Source organism: Zingiber officinale, chromosome 5A, assembly GCF_018446385.1.
Source record: "Zingiber officinale cultivar Zhangliang chromosome 5A, Zo_v1.1, whole genome shotgun sequence".
Classification (NCBI taxonomy): Eukaryota; Viridiplantae; Streptophyta; class Magnoliopsida; order Zingiberales; family Zingiberaceae; genus Zingiber; species Zingiber officinale.
The window spans coordinates 99,286,617-99,294,087 of record NC_055994.1 but is presented as its reverse complement, the minus strand read 5'-3'; the positions used below and the strand labels follow the sequence as shown (position 1 = coordinate 99,294,087).

At 34.2% G+C, this 7,471-nt stretch overlaps 1 long non-coding RNA gene across 1 annotated transcript; it reads right to left on the bottom strand.

The window, feature by feature from the left end:
• Positions 1-5,423: 5,423 nt before the first annotated feature.
• Positions 5,424-7,058, bottom strand: LOC121983057. Its single transcript, XR_006112367.1, has 4 exons — positions 6,501-7,058; positions 6,261-6,332; positions 6,082-6,183; positions 5,424-5,484 (listed from the first exon to the last, which is right to left on the bottom strand). It is a non-coding gene; the product is annotated as an uncharacterized LOC121983057 (long non-coding RNA).
• Positions 7,059-7,471: the final 413 nt, after the last annotated feature.

Here is a 7,471-nt window from a genome sequence, read left to right as displayed (position 1 = left end):
CTGAGCTTGATATATGAGATTCTTCACTACATTAGTCTTGGGATGAACTTTTTTAGTGCTAGGATGCTTGTTGGTCTTTCTGACCATCATTGAATGTAGTGAAAGATTTACCTTCATATCTTTCTCAGTAATTTTTTAGCACCATCCCATCAGATCAATCAAACTCTTATCTATGTTATTCATGTTAAAATTCAATATGAATTGAGAAAATGGAGGTAGTGATGACAAGACCAGGTCAATAGCCAAGTCTTGATCCAATTTGGAACCTAAGCTCTCGAGTCTCTCTACGTATCCTATCATCTTAAGTACATGAGACCCAACTTGGTTTCCTTCCATTAGCATGGTACGGAATAGTGCTCGAGAGGTTTCATGTCTCTCTACTCTCATACTTTCTTGGAAGAGCTCACGTAAGTGCTGATCAATCTCCCTAGCATTCATGTTCTCATGTTATCTCTGTAACACGGGAGACATAGAAGACAACATGATGCATTGCATATTCAGTACATCTTCCATATATTGAGAATAAGATGACCGATCTTCGTCCAAAGCGTTGGGCACAGGCTCCTTCATTGATTCATCTTCGAGCACGTAAATTTTTCTTTCATGTCTCAGGATGATTTTTAGTTTCCTATACCAATCTAGAAAGTTGGAACCAAAGAGGGTATTCTCTTTCTCAAGAATACTTCACAGTGAAAAGATATTTGTGTTTGTCATCTAAAATATAATAATTTAAAGTAGAGTTTTAATATTTGTGGAATATATTTAATAAAAAATTTTATGACTTATATTATTTTCTTCAAATCCAACCGCCTCCACTATTAGAATCGGAAATTGGTTGGTAATAATTCCTAGTAGGACTGAAACCCTGAATCATATAATCTGCACATAGCTAAGCTGTACCTACATGCTACATTCATCAAGTAGGCTTTAACTTGTTAATCACAAATTTATGTGATTTTTGATATATTCTTGTCGAGTCTTATATTCTCAACACTTCCCAATTGATTTTAGTTGAGCTAAATAAGTCAACGAATTCGAGTTAAGTTGACCCACTAATAATTATAATAAATTATAGATGTTTTGACACAAGCTCATGACTGAACTGTATCGACTTATATAAAAACTCTAACTATTATCATAGTTATTAGTGGAGGGCTTTTAACAAATATTGACTTTAATATATTTAAAATATTTTATAATTATTAAAATATTTCACCATTAATTAACTTATTGTGCATCCACATAATCTCATTATGAGATTTATCTTCATTAATCCTCGTAATCTTTTAAGATAAATAGGTCTCGGAGATTTAACATATTAATATACTTATGCCATAGGGAATTTATATCTAAATTACAACATATATTTTTTTATATTTTTAAATAAAATTTATTTCTATCCTAAAATGTTAAGACATATAACTTGAAATAAAGAAATTAAAATTTCGTTGAAATATCTTAAAACATTGATTTCTCAAATAAATTTTGAAGAAGAGGCTTGGTACTATATGATCTAACCATGAATTGACTATGATACCACTATTGGAATCGTAGTCCTCGTAGTCCTTGATAGAGTGAATGATATCACAAATAAATGAGAGTCTCACTTGTGACTCCTCTAGTGGTATCCATACACACTAGATCACAAACTTGACACGATTTGTTAGGTGTTAGCCTCTTGGATCGACAAAATCTTGGAAACACTATCGATCTCTTATAGGATTGAGACGTGCTAAAAGGAGGGGTGAATAGTACTTATAACTTTTACGTTCATTTTTTGCAAAATATAAAATACACAGCGGAAAGTAAGAAACAAAGAACAAGGACAATAAGGATTTACTTGGTTTAGAGTCTGTCATGACTCCTACACCAAGGTCGGTGATTGTTGATCTCTTTCGTTGGGCAATCACTAATAGCTCGAACAAGATTACAATTTGAAATACAATAGCTATAAAAATTTAGTTACTGATAATAAAAGAATAAGAAGTTGTTCGTCGATTGTCAGAGCAGCAGTTGAGCATTGTTGAATGGTTTCGGAGCAGCGTGCAAGAGTAGAAGTTGTTCTGAATATTGATTAGTTACACTCGTTCATAAGATAAATGACCAATGATACTTAATATGTGGTCTCATTTTAAGTGGATCGTGTCTAATGTACCTCTAAATTCAAGGCACCTCTAAGTACAATTTGAATATCCATCTCTTGGTCTATCTCAACCTAGTCATACTCACCATTAATCTAAATATTCATGTCTCCTCTAGATATCTATTCGATTAAGGACTATTTTAAAATTAATATACTAATTAATCTATAAAACTTTATTATTAAGCATATACGTTGCCTTTATAAAATAATTATCCATAAAATATATAAGGAATGTCTTGGTACGTAAGTGAATACAGTAATAATTAAGTTGAATGATCGGACATATAAATCAAACTGATAGAGTTGAGCAAACTAGGTGCATCAGACAGATGGGGTTAGCCGTAGAGTCATGAATATAAGCGAACCAATAGGTTTGGATGAACAACACGTACTGAAAGGTCATGAATAAAACGTTTGTGTCGTGGGTGTTTAGCTTACGAGAGTTTGTATATATTTGTTAAATATTATAAAATACATTAGTTTAAACCTCGTTGTTGAACTTGTTTATTTTATTCTAATTCAAATACATAAATATAAGTAATACTATATAGTTTTTTTTATAATTTTAAAATATTAATAAATATAATAAGTTAGAAAAATACTGTTAGACTAAAAAAATTATCAAATCTGAGTAAAACAAGTAAGTTGAGCGAACTTAGCAATTATAGTGAGCAAATCATTCGTGCCCACTGAACTGAACAGATAGACGTATATCTAGGGGCCAAGCCGAGCGAGTCAAATTAACCTTGTGCAAATTGAATCGATCACGACCTAGAGAGATCAATAAGCGACATGGTTGCATAGTTCCTTTAACCTATTTGCCATATTTTGTAGGTATACAAAGAGTACCCCGACGCTGCACTGTCACACGACAGTATCAAACTAAAGTCCTTTATGATCTTTTCTCTAACGTGTTTTTTGTTTTTTTTTTTCTAGTGCAAAACCGATGTCAAGTAAAATCATGGATAGGGGTATAAATGAATCAAATTATTTCTGAACTATTTGAATCTCGATTCGATAAAAACTCGTTTAATGAGACTTATTAAGATAAATAAATCAAGTTTAAACTTCATAATACTCAATTTGTTATCTCATGAATATGTTCGTTAAACTCATGAATAAATTTTTAAATAAAAAAATAATAATTTTGATATTAAATTTATAGATTTTATACACTACTTATAAAAAATATAAATAAATTTATTAAATTTATTTATTAGAATAAAATTATAAATTTTAATAAGAATATTACAATTTTCTCTAAATATATATTTTAATTTTTGATAAATATTTAAATTTATAATTTATATTTATTAAGCTCATTTAGGTTCGATAAAATCTCGAATAAGTTCGTGAGTCATTAATATATTCATTAAAAGAAATTTGAATTCGGATAGATTATGAATTTGAATTCGGATAGATTATAAACGAATTAAGTTCAAACATTGAAAAATTCAACTCGACTTAACTCGATTACATACCTAATCATAGGTATCTTAAATACTCAGGGCTCTGTTTTTTTTTTTTAATTACATCAGTGTCGCATTAAAAATAAAAATTTCCACACTTCTACTTGTAATTAAAAGAAAAGAACCTTTCAGTAATTACTTTATAAATCCTATTTTTATTATATTTTATTTTATATATAATTAAAATTTTTTGCACCACACGAGGCTCCCCTTATTAAAAAATCTCTCCGCTATTAAATTTCTCACGTCCTAAAGGAGTCCTATCAGAGGAAAAATCGGACATCTCCCTTATACAGATGACAATATAAATCATAACTATATCCACAAACAAAATATATCAGCCCACATGACTGAAATATACACAATCACATAGTTATATGTTAAACAACCCACACGGTTGTACTAAAAACACAACCACGCAGTTAGCATACACGGCTATACTAAAAACACAACGAAAAATGAAAGAAAGCTCATACAAATAAAAACAACACATAGACTGCTAGCCGACTAGGCTTACACAACCACAACAAAACAAAGACAACTCCACACAACAAACTCCAAAACAAAGTCAAACTTATACAACACAAAAAAATAATAAAATAGCAACATGGCTAAACGCCATGTAATGCTAAAACAATAAAGAATATATGAAAAGAAATCACGATGCGAGATAAATCATTTTCTGATGTGACGTAGGACCGGTAGACATGATACCTCCAAGCAACTACTTAATCATCTACCTGTAATAGGAATAATACAACGGGGTGAGTTCAACCACTCAGCGGATATCAATCTAACATATATAGTAAGAAATAACTACCAGTAATAATCATGGAGTACAGTTTCTTGACTAATAACAGGAAATACAAAACTGAACAAAGGGAGAATAACTGTAGTTATCAGGGCCTCCTATCCTGATATAAGGGTCGTCAGTCCAAATACATAATGTATCTTGTATGCATGCCAAACATATGCATCCACAAAAATGCAACATTCAAAGTGCATCAATCACAAACAATAAATGCAATCCATGCATATGATGTAAAAATGACATGGTCACCCCTGACGCCAGTCAGCCATCTCACATGTGATGGTGAGAACGAGTGGGTAAGGCTATGATAACTGTGCACTCCGCCATCACCACTCCTGAGTGATCGAGTGGATAGGAAGCTGTCGGAATACACCTATCCTCCTACCCCAAACAGAGTGAAGAGCTCAATGCTCTCATCTCCCTGAGACAATCCAGAGGAGGGATCCCTGTCCTACTACCACGCTGCATCATCACTACCTATGAGCGGGCCAGTGAAGCCCTTGACAGAGCAACTTGCTGCAACACACCCTGCTTGATATACCACTAACCCAAGAGTGGTTGTGTGTGCAGATCATGTAACTGGCGATGCGCTCAACAATAATGGAGCCGACAATTGCTCAGTATGCAATCATACAAGATGGTGCATGACACTAAGCATGTAAATTCTGACAGAATACACCTCCATATAATATGTACCAAAAAGGAAATAAATCCATACAATGATCTAAGTATCATAAATCTATGTATACAAATCAGATATGTCAAATAACTAGTCTATTATACAATAGAACAATGTATGTCACTATTTCTATGAACAAAGGTACACATGGCAACAATCAAGAAGACGTAAGCAGAAATGCACAACATATAACACTATAGGCATACTACGGTATCAAGTAATGACATACCAAGCAGATAATAACATAACCATTACTACTAGTTATAACATACTAGGTATATCAGAATGACAATATCTAAAGAGATAAGTCATAGGTACCCGCCTTAAATGTAGATCGTGATAAACCAATCCCACGTTGAGATGCTCGTCTCGAATTAACCTCCTGCAAATCATATGATATACAGTTTAGCTAACTACATATGCAAAACTAGCTAAACCCAAAACTCAACTAATAGAGGAAACCCCTAATCGAACTATCATTAATTAACCCTAATTAATAATTAACTTTAATTAATCCTCCATTCGATCACATTCACTCTTCCTGTGAATTAATCAATCATCTTCATAATACAACTAAATACAACAATCATCTAATCATTTAATCCATTAAATCAACTGCTAAGCATAATAAACCTAACATACTTAGTTCATCCACAGCAACCAGATCCAATCATTACCCAAGTAGACATTAAGAGATCCCAAGTCTAGAAATAATTTCAATCTGATATCCCTTACCCAAATCAACCAACCACCATCAATTAAAGCAACCTACTATAGAAATGACCAGAATTCTAAATCCATTAATCAATTTAATACAACTTAATCAATTTTCAATAATCCATTACCCTATCAACAAATCCATTATAACTTCCACTAAACATCAAGAATCAACCTTACATACTTCATCCACCTCAATTAATACAACTCACATCACACTTTTCACGTCCCATATAGAAATGAAATCAACTTCAAAACTCACCTAAACCGGATGCTCCGCTGTTGACTCATGGTCGAAGATGTTGGTTGTCGGGAATTGGTAGCCGGCACAAGATGGGGTTGCTGATCTCCCAAAACAAATACCCTAAATAATAACCAACATCTGAACATATGAGGATTAGACTCAAATCTCAATCCATTATCTGAAACTAAACAACTTACCCTAATTTGATCCACTGCTAGATGAATAGCACCAAATGCAACAACAATACCAGTGGAGCTCTCCCCTCAGACCTGAAGATAAGATGGTGTCACAAGGATGATCGAAGCTAGATGAAAGTGCTGCTTTCCAAATCAACCACAGTCCTCAATCCACATCAACAACAATCAAAGCAGAATTCCCAAAATCCAAACTAAATATGAAACCAAAACCATACTAATCCAACACTGAGCAAGACTTACCCCTGAACTAGATCCGAGATCTCTCTCGAAGGGAATCAAGATGCTGCGATGGCAATGAGTCGGGGCACAGGATAGTGCGACGTCGGCACTAGGGCACTGATCGGGATATACTCAGGAGAAGGGCAATAGCCGACCGCAATCAAGAGATACAGGGGCTCCTTGCTCAAAGCCGAACAGGGACCATCGGTGATGCTCACACCATCATCAACCATCGACATCGAGAAGTTAGGGCACAACCAACCGCAAGACTCGGGTGCTCGGCTTTTGTCCACGACCCGAAGAGAGAAAATCAGCAACAACAACCCAACGTAGCGTCTTCTAGGATGGCAAGGTCACTGACGGTGGCGCGGTGTCCGTCGGCGACGTGGCGTCTGGCGGTGGAGTCGAAAAGGAGGTGTCGGCGGAGACGAGGATTCGAGAAGAAAGGGCTCGGCGATGAGGAGGAAAAGGAAGAGGGAAAGGGGAAGATGAAGAGCTTCGGCGTATTAGAAGGGGGAGAAGGCGTCGGCGCAGAGATGAAGAGAAATGGGCGGTGAGTCGGGTTGGGGAAGAGGAGAAGATTCGGAATTTAAGAGAAAGGTTTAATAAATTTAGATTTGATTTAATTAAATCTAAAGTTGATTTCTCAATCAATTTTTATATTTGAGTATTCTAAATAATCTTTTCCAATACATCCCTCCGAATACGTCATAAGAGTTCGGAAAAAAAAATTTAAAAATTTTTAATTTTTTTTTAAAAAATCAATAAGATTATTTCTCAGATAATATTATTTAATTATTATTTAAATACTGTATTTTATAAAATTTAAATTTAAAAATATTTTAATTAAAAAAAATATGAAGGAGCGGAACGGAGCCGCTCCTCGCGGGAGGAGAGTTGGGAGGGATCACGTCCACGATGGTGAGATAACAAAACACAGTGACTATCATTAATGCACAAGAATTCAGTGTTCAGTTCAACCAAATCGTTAA